This window comes from Heteronotia binoei, chromosome 10, assembly GCF_032191835.1.
Source record: "Heteronotia binoei isolate CCM8104 ecotype False Entrance Well chromosome 10, APGP_CSIRO_Hbin_v1, whole genome shotgun sequence".
Classification (NCBI taxonomy): domain Eukaryota; kingdom Metazoa; phylum Chordata; class Lepidosauria; order Squamata; family Gekkonidae; genus Heteronotia; species Heteronotia binoei.
This window is the reverse complement of record NC_083232.1, coordinates 5031626-5053607: the sequence shown is the minus strand read 5'-3', so window position 1 is coordinate 5053607 and position 21982 is coordinate 5031626.

Below are 21982 nucleotides of genomic sequence, written 5' to 3'. Positions count from 1 at the left end.
ATCTCTATTTTAAAAACAATCTGGATTGTGGGGTTTCTAAAGAAATTGTGTGGGACGCAATGAAAGCTGTTCTGCGAGGCAAGTGTATTTCCCTGCATTCGGCCTACAAAAAAAGAAAATTAGAACTGAAACAACTCATTTTAGACAATATTAAACACTTGGAACAAAAACACAAGCAAACCTGCTCTAATAAAGTTTACCAAAAACTTGTTCTCGAAAGACAGAAACTAGACTTATTGGAAACATCCAATATTCGAAAAAATCTACTATTCGTGAAACAAAAATACTGGTATAACCACCCCCGTTCGTTGAAACTACTCTCATGGAAACTCAGGAAAGAGTTAGGTGAGAGACAGATTAAATGTCTTAGAGACAACTCTGGCAAAATACACTCATCAAACAAAAAAAATCTTGGACACTTTCCATCAGTTTTTTCAACAGCTATACACCTCGTCCAATCCTCCTTCTCACCTAATAGACCACTTTTTTCAAAACCAGAAGATCCTTACCCAACTCTCCCACGAACACCAAGCCTTTCTAGATTCTCCGATTTCTTCTCTTGAAGTTGTTGACGCCATTAAGGCCTCTAAAATCAATAAAACCCCAGGTAAAGATGGACTACCTTCAGAATTTTACAAAAAATTCAATCTTTCCCTGGTACCTCACCTTACCACTGTTTGCAATTTCATTCTGGACTCCGGCTGTATGCCTCCCTCCTGGTCCCAGGCGAAAATAGTTATGATTCCCAAAAAAGACAAAGACCCATTAAATGTTAAATCTTACCGCCCCATTTCTTTACTAAATAACGATTATAAAATATTTACTTCCATTTTGACTGCTAGATTGAACACAATCATAGGGCTCTATATTCACACCAACCAATCAGGCTTTATTCCGAATCGCGATATCACAGACAATACTAGACAAACAATTAACCTAATTCAATATTGCACTTTTCAGCCATACGACTCTTGCATTCTTGCTTTAGATATAGAGAAGGCCTTTGATAGTGTAGAACCTCTCTTCCTTAAAAAAGTCTTATATCATATGGGTTTCGGACCTAGGTTCAGAACGGTTATAGATTCTTTGTATTCCTGTCCATCGGCGTTTATACAAATTAATGGCCAACAGTCCCCTTCACTTATCCTAGAAAGAGGAACTCGTCAAGGGTGCCCCCTATCACCACTGTTATTCGCCATGGTCATAGAGCCCTTTGCAAATTTGATACGGCTTTCTTCAGAGTTTTCTGGTATCACTGTCCAAAATTCTACTTTCAAAATAAGTTTATTTGCCGATGATATAGTCTTATATATTACAAATCCACTACAGTCTATTAAAGCTGTTTCCTCTCTCCTGTCTGATTACAGTAAACTTTCAGGTCTTACAGTTAACCACTCAAAATCAATTATCTACCCAATTAAAATCTCCGATACTTCTAAAAAAGACATAATTGCAAACTACCCCTTCCATTGGGTCTCTGATTATTGGTCCTATTTGGGGCTGAAAATTCCCTTAAACATAGCTGGCCTATTAAAAACTAACTACACGGCCACGGCTTCTGAGATTACTACCACGCTAAAGCAATGGGATAAGTTGCAATTATCCTGGATGGAAAGAATCCATATAATTAAATCTTTCATTTTCCCCAAGTTTTTATATCTCTTTCGGGCTCTTCCTATTGAGATCTCTCAGCCTATCTTAAAATCCTGGCAACAAATACTGACCTCCTTTATCTGGAAATATAAAAAGCCTAGAATCAAAGTTTCAACTTTATGTCGATCAAGACAAAAAGGTGGCCTAGCAGTTCCCGACATTGCAAAGTATTATAAAGCTACTATTTTATCCCAGATGACCAAAATACTGTACCAACATCCCCCACCGCCATGGACGCCCATAGAGGAAGCTCACTTTACCCCACTGAAATACTACGAACTACTATGGCTTAAGAAAAATGAACGCCCACCGTGGCAATTTATGAACCCATTCCTCAGGGCGCTCTTGTCAGTATGGGATTCGGAGCGTTATTTTCTAGCTCCAGGTCTCTCTACCATCTCATCCTTTGTAGGACAAAAATATTTCCTCCCTGCTCAACTACCCTTCTCTTTCAAGGTCTGGAGAGACTCCTCAAAAGTTTTTTTCTTTAATCTTCTTTCATCTTCTAAACAACTTCTACCTAAAAATGACCTAGACCAAGTTTTGACCAAGCCAGCACCTTGGTTTGAATACTTTCAAATCAGGCACTTTCTTCAGGACCCTAATGTGATTTCTTCATTTTCTCGCCCTTCATCTGACTACGAATATCTGGTTCTTCATTTTCACGAAGAGAGAACGCCTAAAAGTCTCATTTCACGGCTGTATCGAATCCTATTGTCCAAACTCGAAGCAACCTTACCCTCTTACACCACTCAATGGCATAAAGACTGTGGCATCACCCTTTCCCCCCGACCAATGGGATTCTATATGGGCTAGTGATGCCCTACAATCTACTATTATAAATATATCTCAACAAAACTTTAAATTGATTGCACGTTGGTACCTTACTCCTAACCAGTTCTCCCATATGACCCAGTTAGGCTCTTCAGACTGCTGGAGAAACTGTGGGCTCAAAGCCTCTTATTTTCACTGTTGGTGGGACTGCCCTAAAATCAGATCATTCTGGACCTCAATTTGTGCCCATCTCTCCTCCCTAGTTGGGGTCCTGATCCCAGATGACCCATCAAGGATACTTCTTAATCATTGGTCTGATACCCGTCTCTCACCTTCTAAAAAATCCTTGATAGTTAAACTCCTGACAGCGGCTAAAACCACGATCGCGCAGTCCTGGAAAAACACATCGAATTTGACACTTGACAACTGGCTACTTAAGGTCTGGGAACACATTGTAATGGATAAAATTCAGGCAGCCATAGACCACAAAGATCCATACCAAGCCTACGCTAAATATCTGGCAATTTGGCTTCCCATTCTGGAAAAGCTTGACACCGATCCATTTTATGCTAACTCTTATTCTAAAAATAAAATGTATAAGGATTTCCTGTTGTTATAAAATTTGTTTTTTAACAAGTTAATTTCAAGTTACTTAAAGGGTATTATATCTTCCTTTTTCCTTTCCCTGATCTTATTTTATTTTTAAATACTGTGTTATAACAACTATAATTATTATTACCTTCTGTTTGTATTTTGTTTATTTTGTTTTTTAAATGTTGTTGTTTTTGCTCTGTATTTTGTCTATTAAGCTTACGACGTTATCTCTGTTAATTTTCACGGTAAACTTCTTGTGTTATGGATTGTAAGCTACTTTTATACCTCAATAAAAATGTTTAACTTGGAAAAAAAAAAAGATATTGGATTTATATCCCGCCCTCCACTCCAAAGAGTCTCAGAGGGGCTCACAATCTCCTTTACCTTCCTCCCCCACAACAGACACCCTGTGAGGTAGATGAAGATATTGGATTTATATCCCGCCCTCCACTCCAAAGAGTCTCAGAGGGGCTCACAATCTCCTTTACCTCCCCCCCCCCCACAACAGACACCCTGTGAGGTAGATGAAGATATTGGATTTATATCCCGCCCTCCACTCCAAAGAGTCTCAGAGGGGCTCACAATCTCCTTTACCTCCCCCCCCCCACAACAGACACCCTGTGAGGTAGATGAAGATATTGGATTTATATCCCGCCCTGCACTCCAAAGAGTCTCAGAGGGGCTCACAATCTCCTTTACCTCCCCCCCCCCACAACAGACACCCTGTGAGGTAGATGAAGATATTGGATTTATATCCCGCCCTCCACTCCAAAGAGTCTCAGAGGGGCTCACAATCTCCTTTACCTCCCCCCCCCACAACAGACACCCTGTGAGGTAGATGAAGATATTGGATTTATATCCCGCCCTCCACTCCAAAGAGTCTCAGAGGGGCTCACAATCTCCTTTAACTCCCCCCCCCCACAACAGACACCCTGTGAGGTAGATGAAGATATTGGATTTATATCCCGCCCTCCACTCCAAAGAGTCTCAGAGGGGCTCACAATCTCCTTTACCTCCCCCCCCCCCACAACAGACACCCTGTGAGGTAGATGAAGATATTGGATTTATATCCCGCCCTCCACTCCAAAGAGTCTCAGAGGGGCTCACAATCTCCTTTACCTCCCCTCCCCACAACAGACACCCTGTGAGGTGGGTGGGGCTGAGAGAGCTCTCAAAGCAGCTGCCCTTTCAAGGACAACCTCTGCCAGAGCTATGGCTGTCCCAAGGCCATTCCAGCAGGTGCAAGCGGAAGAGTGGGGAATCAAACCCGGTTCTCCCAGATAAGAGTCCGCACCCTTAACCACTACACCAAGCTGGCTCTCCTAGTCTAAGGGAAGTCAACCCTGACTGTTCCCTGGAAGGTCAGATGCTGAAGTTGAAGCTCAAATAATGTGGCCACCAAATGAGAAGGGAGCACTCCCTGGAGAAGATCCTGATGCTGGGAAAGACAGAAGGCAAAAGAAGAAGGGGATGGCAAAAGATGAGATGGCTGGACGGTGTTACTAATGCAACAAACACAGACTTCGGAGGATGGTGGAAGACAGGAGGGCCTGGCGTGACTTTGTCCATGGGGTCGCAAAGAGTCGAACTCGACTGTGCGACTGAACAACAACAAAGCACCTTAAAGAATAATAAAATATGTGGTTAAAAAAAAAGGTAAAGGTAGTCCTCTATGCAAGCACTGAGTTGTTACTGACCCATGGGGGTATTGTCACATCATGACATTTTCTTGGCAGACTTTTTACGGAGGGGTTTGCCATTGCCAAGTCATCTACACTTTCACCCCAGGGTACTCATTTTACCAACGTGGGAAGGATGGAAGACTGAGTCAACCTTGAGCCAGCTACCTGACCCCAGCTTCCACTGGGATCGAGCGCAGGTCGTGAGCAGATGTAGTGAGCACATGTAGGGACATAAGAACCCGATATCTTTGTTAAGCCCAGGGGGTTCCATTGCCCTGAGTGCTGCAATAGCTTGTAATTCAGCAACCTCCTGTTCCAGTCTGTTTTGGAAATTCCTTTGCAAGGCTTGAGGAAGTCTGTTTCACTGTATCTGAAGAAGCGTGCATGAACACAAATGCTTATTCCCGGAATTAAACTTTGCTGGCCCTAAAGATGACACTGGACTCAACCGTTGTTCTGCTGTTTAACGGGATGTCATTTTATCTGCACAGCCAGCCAGAAGCCACACTGGGCAAAAGCTCTACCTAGCCCCACCCACTTTCTGAAAAGCACTTGGGAGTGCCAACAAAGGTGTCAGTGGGTGTTGCGGTGCCCATCCGGGAGTCCAGTCTACGGTCCTTGATGTTAGAACATAAGAACATAAGAGAAGCCATGTTAGATCAGGCCAATGGCCCATCCAGTCCAACATTCTGTGTCACTCTGCTCCATATTTTTATCTAACCCCCTCTTGAAGGTGGCCATGCTTGTGGCCACCACCACCTCCTGTGGCAGTGAATTCCACATGTTAATCACCCTTTGGGTGAAGAAGTACTTCTAGGGTTGCCAAGTCCAATTAAAGAAAAATCTGGGGACTTTGGGGGTGGAGCCAGGAGACTTTGGGGGTGGAGCCAAGAACAAGGATGTGACAAGCATAATTGAACTCCAAGGGAGTTCTGGCCATCACATTTAAAAAGACAGCACACCTTTTAAAATGCCTTTCTTCCATAGGAAATAATTAAGGATAGGGGCACCATATTTTGGGGCTCATAGAATTGGACCTTCTGGTCCAATCGTTCTGAAACTTGGTGGGTATTTTGGGGAGAGGCACTAGATGCTATACTAAAAATTTGGTGCCTCTACCTCAAAAAACAGCCCCCCCAGAGCCCCCAATACCCACGGATCAATTTCCTATTATTCCCTATGGGAATCGTTCTCCATAGGGAATAATAGAGTGCCTAGTAGACATTTCCCTCCCCCTCCACACGCTTTCTAAAGGGGGGGAGGTCCTCCAAACTAGGGAATCCCCTGCCCCCTCCCTCTCACACACACACACACTTACCAGATCTTCCTCCGGACAACTCTACTTCCTGTGAAAACGAAAGCAAAAGAAAGGGAGGGGCCGTTCTCAGAAGCCCTTTCTGCTTCCTGCCCAGCCTTAAAGGGGCAGACATTTTGCAAACGGCTCAGGAGCTCTACAACATGAAGCCTAAAGGTATGTTCTCCCCCCCCCCTCCACCCCCCACCCCCGCTTCCAGAGTTTTGAAGAGCGGGAGATGAGGCTGCGAAACCAGAAGTCTCCCGCCAGAGCGGGAAGGTTGGGAAGCCTAAGTACTTCCTTTTATCCGTTTTAACCCGTCTGCTCAGCAATTTCATCGAATGTTCAGGGACTCTGCATATGTCTCTGCATATGGAAGACGCACTCTGCCATCATGGCTAACACACCACGCCTTCTGGAGACCACCTTGTCTCCCCCTGATGCATCAGCAGCAGATATTAAAACTGCCATTGGCTGGACCACAATTTGCCCACACGAACGCACCTAACTCTGAAATTAGAAGGTAGGCGTTCTCTCCTTCTGTGGCCGCCCTTGGGAACCCGTTTGCCCCAGCCCTTGAAAGCCAATGTTGTTCTTCACATCTCCTTTGCTGCTGGAAAAAAAAAACTGGTTTGTTTGCCCAAGACAAGGAAAGCTATAATCATGGGGCTATGGAGTTCACAAGTACACAAAGGTCCCTTGAGCGGGGAAGTATAAAAAGAGAAACCAGGGAAGAGGAGATAAAATTAGAACGTTGCCCAACAGTCGGGTTCATTTGGTCAGCCTTGATGTGACAAAAAAATGGAGGAGTGCAAGATCCCAGAGTTTAGATCATCTCCTGGGCGTTGGAAGCATATGAACATATGAAGCTGCCTTCTACTGAATCAGACCCTGGGTCCATCAAAGTCAGTATTGTCTTCTCAGACTGGCAGCGGCTCTCCAGAGTCTCAAGCTGAGGATTTTCACGCCTGCTTGCCTGGACCCTTTTTGGAGATGCTGGGAATTGAACCTGGGACCTTCTGCTTACCAAGCAGATGTTCTACCACTGAACCACTGTCCCTCCCTAACACTTATGAGGCTCTCCAGGGTCTCAAGCTGAGGTTTTTCACACCTATTTGCCTGGACCCTTTTTTGGGAGATGCCAGGGATTGAACCTGGGACCTTCTGCTTCCCAAGCAGATGCTCTACCACTGAGCCACAGCCTCATTCATGGCTCTCCAGGGTCTCAAGCTGAGGTTTTCCACACCTATTTGCCTGGACCCTTTTTTTGGAGATGCCAGGAATTGAACCTGGGACCTTCTGCTTACCAAGCAGATGCCCTACCACTGAGCCACCGTCCCTCCCCAAGCAGTGTTGCTTCAAACCCTTTTGAGAGAATGGAGTCCAGTGAGAGGTCTGAATGCTCGGCCATTTGAGACGATTGCAATTCTGGCCCCATTTACTTTAAACCGTTTTGTCTTTTTGCAAATCTCACTGCCACCGTTGCTTTATCGAGAAAGAAATCGGGGGGGGGGGGGAATGGAACAGGATATTTTAACCCTTTCCTCTATCTTTTTCTTTCGTGATGTGATGTGATGACTCGGTGCTTGCGCGGGGACTACAAGTTTGGTGTAGTGGTTAAATATGTGGGCTCTTATCTGGGAGAACTGGGTTTGATTCTCCACTTGCAGCTGTTGGAATGGCCTTGGGTCAGCCACAGGTCTCGCAGAGCTGTCCTTGAAAGGGCAGCTTCTGGAAGAGCTCTCTCAGCCCCACCTACCTCACAGGGTGTCTGTTGTGGGGGAGGAAGGTAAAGGAGATTGTGAGCTGCTCTGAGACTCTTCGGAGTGGAGGGTGGGATATAAATCCAATATCTTCATCCACTTCACAGAGTGTCTGTTGTGGGGGTGGGAAGGTAAAGGAGATTGTGAGCCGCTCTGAGACTCTTCGGAGTGGAGGGCGGGATCTAAATCCAATATCTTCATCTACCTCACAGGGTGTCTGTTGTGGGGGAGGAAGGGAAAGGAGATTGTGAGCCGCTCTGAGACTCTTCGGAGTGGAGGGCGGGATATAAATCCAATATCTTCATCTACCTCACAGGGTGTCTGTTGTGGGGGAGGAAGGTAAAGGAGATTGTAAGCCGCTCTGAGACACTGAGATTTGAAGTGGAGGGCAGAATACAAATCCAATGTCTTCTCCTCCTCCTCCTCCTCCTCCTCCTCCTCCTTCTTCTTGCCCTTGTTGTAGAACCATGTCCTTTCAGCTTTTTCTTACCTGCAATTCCCCTTTTCACCAATTGGGGGAGTATTTATATCAGCATTCAACATGGTGGAACAAAAGAGAGCTGTCATTTGGAATTTAGAAAGTGAGGCTGAATCTGCTTCCACATGGAGGTTTCGTCCCTGTTTCATATCTAAAATGGAGCATAATATTTAGAAGAAGAAGGTATTGGATTTATATCCCGCCCTCCACTCCGAAGAGTCTCAGAGCGGCTCACAATCTCCTTTCCCTTCCTCCCCCACAACAGACACCCTGTGAGGTAGATGAAGATATTGGATTTATATCCCGCCCTCCACTCCGAAGTCTCAGAGGGGCTCACAATCTCCTTTACCTTCCTCCCCCACAACAGACACCCTGTGAGGTAGATGAAGATATTGGATTTATATCCCGCCCTCCACTCCAAAGAGTCTCAGAGCGGCTCACAATCTCCTTTACCTTCCTCCCCCACAACAGACACCCTGTGAGGTGGGTGGGGCTGGAGAGGGCTCTCACCGCAGCTGCCCTTTCAAGGACAACCTCTGCCAGAGCTCTGGCTGACCCAAGGCCATTCCAGCAGGTGCAAGTGGAGGAATGGGGAATCAAACCCGGTTCTCCCAGATAAGAGTCCGCACATTTAACCACTACACCAAACTGGCTCTCCAATTTATTTATTGATCCATGTATACCCTCTATTGAAATTATTGGCCCAAGAACTGCACCAGCTGGCTATAAGGCTGGTAGAGGCTCATAGAAAGTTCAATGAAGTTTATGTCCAATATTAAATGCAATGCTAACTACGATTTTTTCCCAGTACAATAAAGCACTTGTGCCAATGATGTCAGGATAATCCCATCGATTTTAAAGTGCAAACGTGGAATCCATAGAAGGACATCTCAAAAACCGTGTCCTTCTATCGATTCCGTGTTTGCATTTTAAAATCGATGGACTGTATTGAAATTATTGGCACAAGAACTGTGTTGTACTGAAAAAAAAAATCATACTTCACATTGCATTTAATATTGGATGTAAATAAGGATGCCAGGTCTGACTCAAGAAATAACTGGGGACTTTGGGGGAAGAGCCAGGAGACTTTGGGGTGGAGCCAGGAACAAGGTTGTGACAAGCATAATTGAAGTCCAAAGGGAGTTCTGGCCATCACATTTAAAGGGACCACACATCTTTTAAATGCCTTCCCTCCATTGGATAGGGGCACCTTCTTTGGGGGCTCATAGAATTGGACTCCATGCTCCAACCTTTTTGAAACTTGGGGGGGTATTTTGAAAAGAGGTTCCAGATGCTATACTGAAAATGTGGTGCCTCTAACTCAAAAAATAGTCTCCCAGAGCCCCAGGTACCTGTGGATCAATTCTTCATTATACCCTATGGGACATTACTTCTGATGGCCCTGAAGTGGGAGGAGGGCCTCCAAACTGGGGGATCCCCTGCCCCCACCTGGGGATTGGCAACCCTACTCGTGTCCAGAAAAACCTATGGGTCTCTATTTATTTGTTTGTTTGTTTGTTTGTTTGTTTGTTTATTTATTTATTTATTTATTTATTTAATCAAATTTATATCCCGCCCTCCCCTAATGGGCTCAGGGAGACTCACAACTGTTAAAACAAACATAACATTTTGAAACAATACAGAGAGTAAAATAAAGGTGCTACTTACTGGATTCGACTCTAGATCTTCTACTGCAGACCAACAGGGCTACAGTCCCTAAACTATTTGAAACAATTCTGCCTAATAGGCATGTCTTCCTTCCTTCCTTTCCTCCCTCCCTCCCTTCCCTCCCTCCTTCATCCCTCATCCCTCCCTCCCTTCTTCATTCCTCCCTCCCTCCCTCCATCCTTCCCTCCCTCCCTTCCCTCCCTCCCTCCTTCCTTCCTTCCCTCCTTCCCTCCCTCCTTCCTTCCCTCCCTCCCTCCCTCCCTTCCCTCCCTCCATCCCTCATCCCTCCCTCCCTTCTTCATTCCTCCCTCCATCCTTCCCTCCCTTCCCTCCCTCCCTCCCTCTCTCCCTCTCCCTTCCTTCCCTTCCCTACCTCTCTCCCTCCCTCCCTTCCCTCCCTCCCTTCCCTCCCTCCCTCCCTCCCTCCCTTCCTTCCTTCCTTCCTTCCTTCCTTCCTTCCTTCCTTCCTTCCTTCCTTCCCTCCCTCCCTCTGTCTCTCCCTCTCCCTTCCCTACCTCTCTCCCTCTCTCCCTCCCTCTCTCCCTCCCTCCCTTCCCTCCCTCCCTCCCTCCCTCCCTTCCCTCCTTCCTTCCTTCCTTCCTTCCTTCCTTCCTTCCTTCCTTCCTTCCTTCCTTCCTTCCTTCCTTCCTTCCTTCCTTCCTTCCTTCCTCCCCTCCCTTGCCTCCCTTCCTTTTTTTCATCAGAAGATTGTAGTTGCTTACCCCCTACCCATTCTGAAATGCTAAAGCCCTGATATTTCTTGCTTACGTCTTCTTTTTTCGGGACACGTCCCTCTGCTGATAATTAGATCCTGTCTCCTGCCCCCCTGAGCTGGCAGTTGAATCCAGCAGGCAATTGGCAGAGCCCAAGCCCCATAATGCCAAGTATTTCGTGTTTGAATTTCTGTTCGTTTCTTCCCCACCACTCCCTCCCCTCCCCTCCCCACCCAAGACAAACTGTGCAGCATGCCACTAATCCTCCTTCCCACGGGCCTGTTTTCTAAAACGCTCCCGGCCTCTGCTGCTGCCCCGTGAGATCTTTCCAGCTCCTCCACGGCTTCCTTTAAACCAAAGAAACCCAACTGGGTGGGCTGTGCGGGCTGCGGCCGAAGCGGTGCTGAGCTCAGTGGGATTCTCATTTCCGGCGTCTTTGACGCCGAGCCTTGGCTTAATACGTCCCAGTAGAGCGTTTCTTCAGCTCTGCTTTTCTGTAAGTGGATCTTTCTTGCTTACTTCTTCTTTTTTTCGTGACACGTCCCTCCGCTGACAATTAGATATTTGCTCCAAGCAATGTTTTGCATTTTGCTCCGCTCAACCCAGCTGGGGCAGGGATTTGGCCAAGCCATTAGCGGTTCGGCGGGGTTGGGCTTTATGCAAGGCCGGTGCTGAGCTTCCTGGCGCCCTAGCCGAATCACCCACTAGTGCCCCCTCCCCATTATTAAACATATATATATATAGGGGAAATGAAGAGCGCCAAACGTGAAACTTTTCACATTTTTCATTTACTGATTTTTAATTTTTTTAAAAAAAAAAATGTGATAAGTTATTAAAAAATTGTGAGGACTAGTGCTTATCGGCCGTGCCAGGAAGGAGGGTGGCGGGATAGGATGAGGTGGGAGGCCAAGTCACACATCGGGGACAGGGGGTGGCTTGACTTTGTGGAGGGCAGCTTGGTGATGGGAAAGGACAAGGGGACAGCGGTCAGGAACATATGAACATATGAAGCTGCCTTCTACTGAATCAGACCTTTGGCCCACCAAAGTCAGTATTGTCTTCTCAGACTGGCAGCGGCTCTCCAGGGTCTCAAGCTGAGGTTTTTCACACCTTTGCCTGGACCCTTTTTTGGAGATGCTGGGGATTGAACCTGGGACCTTCTGCTTCCCAAGCAGATGCTCTACCACTGAGCCACCATCCCTCCCCAGAGCCAGAGTCATGTGTCAGAGTGGGGCGCCTCCTAGGCCAGGTGGCACCCTAGATGACTGCCTACTTCCACGCACCGGCCCTGGATTTATGATCCATTTGTATCTTCTTGGCCCTGGAGCTTAATGTCCATTCTTTCTCATATCCTCCAATATTTTCCAGAGATGCTCTTGTCTGCTTGTAAAGACCCTCTTCTCACACCCAGGATCACCGCCTGAAAGCCTTTCCCCCATTCATTCCCCATTAATTTCCCCAATTAGCAGAGGTCCATCAGTGGCTCTTAGCCATAGGGTAAAGATGGAACTCTCTGTCTGGGGCAGTGATGCTCTGCATTCTTAGTGCTTGGGGAGGCAACAGTGGGAGGGCTTCTAGTGTCGTGGCCCCACTGTTGGACCTCCTGATGGCACCTGGGGTTTTTTGGCCACTGTGTATTGGACTGGATGGGTGATTGGCCTGATCCAACATGGCTTCTCTTATGTTCTTCTGTCTGGGGCAGTGGTGCTCTATTCATGGTGCTTGGGAGGGGGGCACAGTCGGAGGGGCTTCTAGCATTCTGGCCCCACTGTCGGACCTCCTGATGGCACCTGGGGTTTTTTGGCCACTGTGTGATACAGAGTGTTGGACTGGATGGGCCATTAGCCTGATCCAATATGGCTTCTCTTATGGTCTTATGTGACACAGAGTGTTGGACTGGATGGGCCATTAGCCTGATCCAACATGGCTTCTCTTATGGTCTTATGTGAGACAGAGTGTTGGACTGGATGGGCCATTGGCCTGATCCAACATGGCTTCTCTTATGTTCTTATGTGACACAGAGTGTTGGACTGCATGGGCCATTGGCCTGATCCAACATGGCTTCTCTTATGGTCTTATGTCCTTATGTTCTCTTCCCCATTAATGACTTGGGGTTCCAACCTCCAGCCGGGGCCTGGAAATGTCCCAGAATTCCACTTGCTTCCCAAGCTACAGAGATCTGTTCCCTGGTGAAAATGTCACCCTTTGAAGGGTGAACCCGATGGCAATATACCCAGTGGGGGGCTTTCTTCTTCTCCCCCCCAAGCCCCACAACATGCTGCAGGCATCTCTATCATAAGATCCCATCATTAATGGATCTCCCTGAGAAGGATGTTCTCCCTTCCCCCTCTTGCTGTACCCACTAAGCACCCGGAGATTTTTATACCGGAGCGGGGAGGTCAGTTGGATCCTCCAGGCAGCCCAGGGGATAAAATGGAGGACTACAGTGAGTCAGGGGAACTGGCAGAAATCACTGTCCCACCCACCTTCTGCAAAGGGAAGTGTCGCCATGCTTAGGGTGGCCAAGTGCAATTCAAGAAATATCTGGGGACTTTGGGGGTGGAGCCAGGAGACATTAAGGGAGGGAGCCAAGATCAAGGCTGTGACAAGCATAACTGAACTCCAAGGGGAGTTCTGGCCCTCACATTGAAAGGGACAGCACACCTTTTCAATGCCTTCCTTCCATAGGGAAATAATGAAGGATAGGGGCACCTTCTTTTGGGGGCTCATAGAATTGGACCCCCTGGTCCAATCTTTTTGAAACTTGGGGGATATTTTGGGAGAGGCACTAAATGCTGTACTGAAAATATGGTGCCCTCTACCTCAAAACACAGGCCCCCCAGAGCCCCAGATACCCGTGGATCAATTCTCCATGATTTTCTATGAGAATAAATCTCCATAGGGAATAATAGAGTTCCCAGCAGATATTTCCCTCCCTTCCCCCCACTTTCTGATGACCCTGAAGTGGGGGGGAGGGCCCTCCAAACCGGGGGATCCCCTGCCCCCACCTGGGGATTGGCAACCCTAGCCATGCTGGAGGAACTGTGTGGGAGAAGATCACATATGAAAAGAGCAACTTCCATGCTAGGGATTCTTGTCGGTAATTTATTTACCAAATTTTCTGCCATTACAAGAGTCACCCTGTCATGGGTGCTGGGGACCCTACAGAAAAAGCTGAGCCTGCAGGAGAAACTGTGCCCCTGCCACCTGCACCAGTGCCCTGGCCACCTGCACCAGGGCCCCTGCCTCGCCCCTCTCGGGGTGGCTCATGTGCATGACCGCCCTTCGTCAGGACCTCAGAGATTGAAGGAGGGCGGCATGCTCACGAGCAAGATGCTCCTTGAGCCCTGAGTTTTGAAGGATCTTGGCTCTTCTAGGAGTGAGGGTGCTTGAGTCTCAGCAGGATCCTGGCTGCCTCTCTGAGTCAGCATTAGCCCAAATGGGCAACAGACAGCAGAGGGCTATATAGCTGTGGGCTTTGGGAGGAGGCTTTTGTGGAAGCAACTAGTCACTGACCTGACGTTCTAGCATCCACTTTGCTTTCTGACTTTGGCTTCTGGACCCCCTGACTTCGGCTTCTGAACCTCTGACCTGCGATACCTGGACTGTGATTTGGCTTTGCCGCATCGGACCCTCTTTGCTCACCAGCTACAGGCCTTGGACTGCCCCTGGACTTCGCCTGACCCGGCCCCAGCCCGTGACATCACCAACAGAGCTGCCGGCTCCTGGCTGGGAAATACCTGGAGGTTTGGGGAGGTGGTGCCTGTAAGTGGGCGTGGTTTGGGGAGGGGAGGGACTTCAAATGTCCTAGAAAGCCACACCATCTGCCTTCCAAAGCAGCCATTTTCTCCAAGTGAAATTATCTCTGTTGCCGGAGATCAGTGGTAATAATGGGAGATCTCCAGGCACTACCTGGAGGTTGGTAACTAGCCACCAAAGCTGCAAAATGGCAGGGCTGTCAACCTGGCAATCTGGTGGTGGATGGCCAGGTTGGAGAAGAGACGGACTTCAGCGGGGTACAATGCTGGAGAGTCCAGCCTCCATAGCAGCCTTTTTCTCCAAGGGGAAACTGATCTCTGTAGTCTGGAGTTTGGTTGTAAATCCAGGAGATCTCCCTCTGGAGCAGGGGTGTCAAACATGCAGCCCGGGGGCCGAATCAGGCCCCCAGAGGACTCCTATCAGGCTCCTGAGCCACTCGCTGTCATCTGCTTCCTCCTCCCTCTCTCTCGCTTCCGTGCTGCATCACGGGCTTGCTTTGCCAGGCTTGCCTCAATCGCACAGGAGCTACAGAGCAAAGCTCCCCACTTGGGAAAGAAGTGGGAGAAGGAGAGCTAGCTTTGCCAGGCTCTCTCAGTTGCACAGCAGAGCTACTGAACTCAGCCTCTCTTTCTTCTGTTGGCTGAGGCTCAGCGAGCCAGTGAGGTGGATTAGGCTGAGTGTGTGTGTTTGTCTATGTCCTTTATTAAGTTTATAAAGAACCTAGCATTACATTTTATGACACAGATGGCCCGGCCCTCCAAGGTCAGGATCTGGCACTCCTAGCAAATGAGTTTGACACCCCCTGCTCTGAAGGCTAGAGTAACCATAAACAAACCATGAACAAAATTTCTAAAGAAATCATAACGCAAACAACCAATTGTACAAGAGATTTGTAGAAAATTCAATAAGGTTTATGCTCGCCAATCCCCAGTTGGGCATTTAAAAGGAGTGGAGTCCCCTTTAAATGTGATGGCTAGAACTCCCTTTGGAGTTCAATTGTGCTAGTCATAACCTTTCTTCTGGCTCCGCCCCCAATGTCTCCTGGCTCCGCCCTCAAAAGTCCCTAGATGTTTCTTGATTCAGACCTCACAACCTTATTTACGTCCAATATTAAAAGCAATGTAAAGTAGGATATTTTCCCCTGTACAGTAAAGTTCTTGTGCCAATAATTTCAATATAGTCCATCAGTTTTAAAGTGCAAACATGGAATTAATAGAAGGACATGGTTTTCAAGATGTCCTATTGATTCCATGTTTGCACATTAAAATTGATGGGATTATAATGGAATTATTGGCACAAGGCCTTTATTCTACTGGGGGAAAAAAATTATAGTTAGCATTGCATTGAATATTGGACATAAACTATTGAACTTTCTGTGAACCTATTGTACAACTGATTTTTTGCTTTACAATTGCTTTAGTAATTTTGTTCATGCTTGTTTTTGCTCAGCCTAGTTTCTAAGTCCAGGCATCTCTTCACTGTTTGTTCCACTTGGAGGCTAGCAAGTCTAGCTAACCATTTAAAACTTTCATGATAAAAAGCACATTAAAAACCCCTTTAAGATCCACCTCACCAAGCACATAACATTAGCACAATTTTAAAAAGAGTTAAATTACATATAAAATGGTTAAAATACCTACAGAAGAGAGTTAAAATACATATGAACACTTTCCCTATGAAAAAAGGTTCAAACGCTTGGAGCTCTTTATAGGGTTGCCAAGTCCAATTCAAGAAATATCTGGGGACTTTGGGGGTGGAGCCAGGAGATATATGGGGTGGAGTCAAGATCAAGGCTGTGACAAGCATAATTGAACTCCAAAGGAAGTTCTGGCCATCACATTTAAAGGGACGGCACACCTTTTCAATGCCTTCCTTCCATAGGAAATAATGAAGGATAGGGGCACCTTCTTTTGGGGCTCATAGAATTGGAACCCCTGGTCCAATCTTTTTGATACTTGGGGGGTATTTTGGGGAGAGGCACTAGATTCTATACTGAAAATTTGGTGCCTCTACCCCAATAAACAGCCCCCCCACAGAGCCCCAGATACCCGCAGATCCATTTTCCATTATTTTCTAGGGGAATAAATCTCCATAAGGAATAATAGAGTTTCCAGCAGACATTTCCCTCCCCTCCCCTCCCCCCGCTTTCTGACGAACCTGAAGCGGGGGGAGGGCCTCCAAACCGGGGGATCCCCTGCCCCCACCTGGGGATTGGCAACCCTAGCTCTTTAGCTTGGAGAAATGTCGACTGAGGGGTGACATGAGAGAGTCTGACAAGATTATGTATGGGATAGAGAAGATAGAGAAAAAAGTACTTTGCTCCCTTTCTCACAATACAAGAACTCGTGAGCAGTCCATGAAATGCTGAGCAGCTGGGTTAGAACAGCTAAAAGGAAGTTCTTCTTCACCCAAAGGGTGATTAACTCATGGAATTCACTGCCACAGGATGTGGTGGCAGCTACAAGCATAGCCAGCTTCAATAGGGAATTGGATAAACATATGGAGCAGAGGTCCATCAGTGGCTATTAGCCACAGGGTATAGATGGAACTCTCTGTCTGGGGCAAGTGATGCTCTGTATTCTCGATTGTTAGGGGGGGCAACAGTGGGAAAGCTTCTAGTGTCCTGGCCCCACTGGTGGACCTCCTGATGGCACCTGGGGGGGGGGGGGGTTGGCCACTGTGTGACACAGAATATTGGACTGGATGGGCCATTGGCCTGATCCAACATGGTTTCTCTTATGTTCTTATGTGACACAGAATATTGGACTGGATGGGCCATTGGCCTGATCCAACATGGTTTCTCTTATGTTCTTATGTGACACAGAATATTGGACTGGAGGGGCCATTGGCCTGATCCAACATGGTTTCTCTTATGTTCTTATGTGACACAGAATATTGGACTGGAGGGGCCATTGGCCTGATCCAACAGGGCTTCTCTTATGTTCTTATGTGACACAGAGTGTTGGACTGGATGGGCCACTGGCCTGATCCAACAGGGCTTCTCTTATGTTCTTATGTGACACAGTGTTGGACTGGAGGGGCCATTGGCCTGATCCAACATGGTTTCTCTTATGTTCTTATGTGACACAGAATATTGGACTGGATGGGCCACTGGCCTGCTCCAACATGGCTTCTCTTATGTTCTTATGTGACACAGAATATTGGACTGGATGGGCCATTGGCCTGATCCAACATGGCTTCTCTTATGTTCTTATGTGACACAGAGTGTTGGACTGGAGGGGCCACTGGCCTGATCCAACATGGCTTCTCTTATGTTCTTATGTGACACAGAATATTGGACTGGATGGGCCATTGGCCTGATCCAACATGGCTTCTCTTATGTTCTTATGTGACACTGAATATTGGACTGGATGGGCCACTGGCCTGATCCAACATGGTTTCTCTTATGTTCTTATGTGACACACTGGAAATAATGAAGGCAACTGGTACCTTCTTTTTGGGCTCATAGAATTGGACCCTCTGGTGATATTTAAAGTAAGAATATTTATAATATGCTGATTCATTCAGATTTTACTGACCCCAACGGAATAACATATGGTCATCATGCACCTTGTGGGACCTGTTTGGTATGCAATTTGTCTTTAAACATCACTGTATTTGTGTATCCACAAACAGGTTTTAGGATCAAGCTGAGATCTATTACTACATGTTCCACTAGGGCTTGTATATATTTAATTTTATGCCCTTGTTCATTGGTGTATGTGGGTAGTACCACACGGGTGGTACGTACACGTTTATTGGAACATAAGAGCAGATTAAAACATAATGAACTGAATCAGCTCCTTTTGGTGGAACATTTCACCGCAAAGAAACATGCTCCTGAGTCTTTAAGATTTTGAGTTATAGAAAAATTCAACTCCAATGTATATAATAGAAATGATGTTACGAAATGGTTGTTACAACGTGAGGCATTCTGGATTTTTAAATGTAATTCTCTCCAACCGAATGGTTTAAACAATGAATGTGATTTGTCTGTTTTATATGAGTGTTTGCAGTATCAGTAGACTTGGCTCCTTTAAATATGTTACCTTTGAACACCTGTAAATGCGTTTATATTGTATGCACGTATAGTGGGTTTTAATGGTCGCTGAGCATCACATTATAAACATCACTTACTTTGCACTTGAAGGGTTGAGTTCCATTGTCAATTTTGTAATTTTTTGCATTAAGGTAAAATGGCTCATTTTGAACATTTGAAATTATTTTTGTAAGTATTATTTGTATATTTAGTTTGTATTCTTCTTCACTCAGCCTGCGGAAGCTCCAGAGAAACGGAGGCAGAGAGGCGCCGCCTTCGCAGCTGTCTGCTACCGTTGGCTTTTTCTTCTTTTTTTTCCACAGCACTTTGATTCGTGAAGAAGACTCTCTCTTGCCAGTCCTTGGCTGAAACCATTTGAAGGAGTATTGGTCCCAAGAAAGACTGTGCATATTGTTGAACTTCGCCTATTTTGTCCTTTCTAAGGACCATGCATATTGTATGGTTTCATCTCATGTACAATTGATTGCTCTAAGTGTTTGTTTCTGTTTCTGTTATAAACTTTAATGAGAATTTGTTGAGCATACTGGAGGCTGGTTAGTCACAGAACCCTTAGGGGCTCCCTTGCTAGTCATTTCTCTGTGATTCTCTATTGTTATTGGGTTGCTCTCCTGGTGTGCACTTTTTCTAGTAGTCAGTGAGAATCCGACGACGACGACGAAATGATCTTCTCAGAAACCAGCAGCGAAGAGCGATTGATCATTGCCGACAGGGCTGTTTTCAACTCAGTGGTGGTCCATTAGCAGTGCGCCTTTATCGATGCATGGGCACCGTTGTACTAGAGGATGCCTCCGCTCTTCCGAGGCCTGCGTCATCGACAGATAGCAAGGAGAAAGGGACTCCTCGCAAGAATCACAGGCAGGGAGAACGAAGCAGAGGGGGCAATGAGGGAGGGGAATGGTTTTTTGGGACCACGTGCTGATACAGCAGAAGGTCTTGCCGGGAGAGAGTTTTAAAAACAAATCAGCCAGTATCATAATGCCCCTGTATAAATCGATGGTGCGGTCTCATCTGGAGTACTGTGTGCAATTCTGGTCACCGCACCTCAAAAAGGATATTATAGCACTGGGAAAAGTCCAGAAAAAGGGCAACTAGAATGATTGGAACACTTTCCTTATGAAGAAAGGTTAAAAACGCTTGGGGCTCTTTAGCCTAGAGAAACGTCAACTGCGGGGTGACATGATAAGAGGTTTACAAGATGATGAATGGGATGGAGAAAGTAGAGAAAGAAGTCCTTTTCTCCCTTTCTCACAATACAAGAACTCGTGGGCATTTGATGAAATTGCTGAGCAGTCAGGTTAAAACGGATAAAAGGAAGTACTTCTTCATCCAAAGAGTGATTGACATGTGGAATTCACTCCTACAGGAGGTGGTGGCGGCTACAGGCATAGCCAGCTTTGAGAGGGGACTGGATAAAAATATAGAGCAGAGGTCCATCAGTGGCTATTAGCCATAGCATATTATTGGAACTGTCTGGGGCAGTGATGCTCTGTATTCTTGGTGCTTGGGGGGGGGGGCAAAATGGAAGGGCTTCTAGACCCACTTGTGAACCTCCTGATGGCACTTGAGGGTTTTTTTGGCCACTGTGTGACACAGAGTATTGGGTTGGATGGGCCATTGGCCTGATCCAACATGGCTTCTCTTATGTTCTTAAGGCAGTCCCCTGTGCCAGCACCAGTCGTTTCCGACTCTGGGGTGACACCATATCACAATGTTTTCATGGAAGACTTTTTACGGGGTGGTTTGCCATTGCCTTCCCCAGTCATCTCTACTCGCGACTTGAGTTCGATCCCAGCGGAAGCTGGGTTCAGGTTAGCCACCTCAAGGTTGACTCAGCCTTCCATCCATTGGAGGTTGGAAAAAACAAGTCCCCAGCTTACTGGGGGTCAAGTGTAAAGGACTGGGGAAGGCAATGACAAACCACCCCTTAAAAAGTCTGCCATGAAAACATTCCAGCACGTGCAGGTGGAGGAGTGGGGAATCAAACCCGGTTCTCCCAGATAAGAGTCTGCACACTTAACCACTACACCAAACTGGCTCTCTGTTAGAGCTATGGATGACCCAAGGCCATTCCAGCAGGTGCAAGTGGAGGAGTGGGGAATCAAACCCGGTTTCTCCCAGATAAGAGTCCGTGCACTTAACCACTACACCAAACTGGCTCTCTATTAGAGCTATGGTTGACTCAAGGCCATTCCAGCAGGTGCAAGTGGAGGAGTGGGGAATCAAACCCGGTTCTCCCAGATAAGGGTCCGCTCACTTCACCACTGTGGTTGACCCAAGGCCATCCCAGCGGCTGCAAGTGGAGGAGTGGGGAATCAAACCCGGTTCTTCCAGATAAGAGTCCGCGCACTTAACCACTATGGCTGACCCAAGGCCATTCCAGCAGCTGCAAGTGGAGGAGTGGGGAATCAAACCTGGTTCTCCCAGATAAGAGTCCGTGCACTTAACCACTACACCAAACTGGCTCTCTATTAGAGCTATGGCTGACCCAAGGCCATTCCAGCTGCTGCAAGTGGAGGAGTGGGGAATCAAACCTGGTTCTCCCAGATAAGAGTCCGTGCACTTAACCACTACACCAAACTGGCTCTCTATTAGAGCTATGGCTGACCCAAGGCCATTCCAGCTGCTGCAAGTGGAGGAGTGGGGAATCAAACCCGGTTCTCCCAGATAAGAGTCCACACACTTAACCACTACACCAAACTGGCTCTCTATTAGAGCTATGGCTGACTCAAGGCCATTCCAGCGGCTGCAAGTAGAGGAGTGGGGAATCAAACCCGGTTCTTCCAGATAAGAGTCCGCTCACTTCACCACTGTGGTTGACCCAAGGCCATCCCAGCGGCTGCAAGTGGAGGAGTGGGGAATCAAACCCGGTTCTCCCAGATAAGAGTCCGCACACTTCACCACTACACCAAACTGGCTCTCAGGGTGGGGTTACTTGCTCCAGATTGGGAAGTTCCTGGAGATGTGGGGTTGGAACTTCAGGAGGGGAGAGACCTCAGTGGGCTACAATGCCGTGGAGTCCACCCTCAAAAGCATCCATTTTCTCCAGGGGAACTGATCTCTCTATCTGGAGTTGAGCTGTAATTCCGGGGTATCCCCAAGTTCCACCTGAAGGCTGGTATCCTTTACCTCCCCAATGGAGGCTGAACCTGGCCAGCGCTTCTCGTGAGGAGCGCAGGTGCTGAGAAGCTGGCTCGCTTGTGCTGCATAGCAACATTCGAGCTTTCTGCACGGGCAGAGGGGGGCTGCGTAACTTTGTGGCGCAGCGTAAAACGTCCCGCTGCAGGACGGAGAGAGGAGACAGCGAGAGATGCAGGTCCTTAGCTATAAAGCTGAGCTAGGGGAGAAAAAAACATGTTCCCTTGTTAATAGGTGACACGTTGATTGACTCGCATCGTTTGTGATTCATCGCTCACCTGCAGAGTGCCATTTCGGGAGACTGATTTGATTTCTTAGGAGAAGACGCAGAAAAACTAAGAATGACATTTATTGTCTACGTGCATTAGAGTTATTTACGGTGTTTGCCAGAAGATGCTTGAAGGGGTTT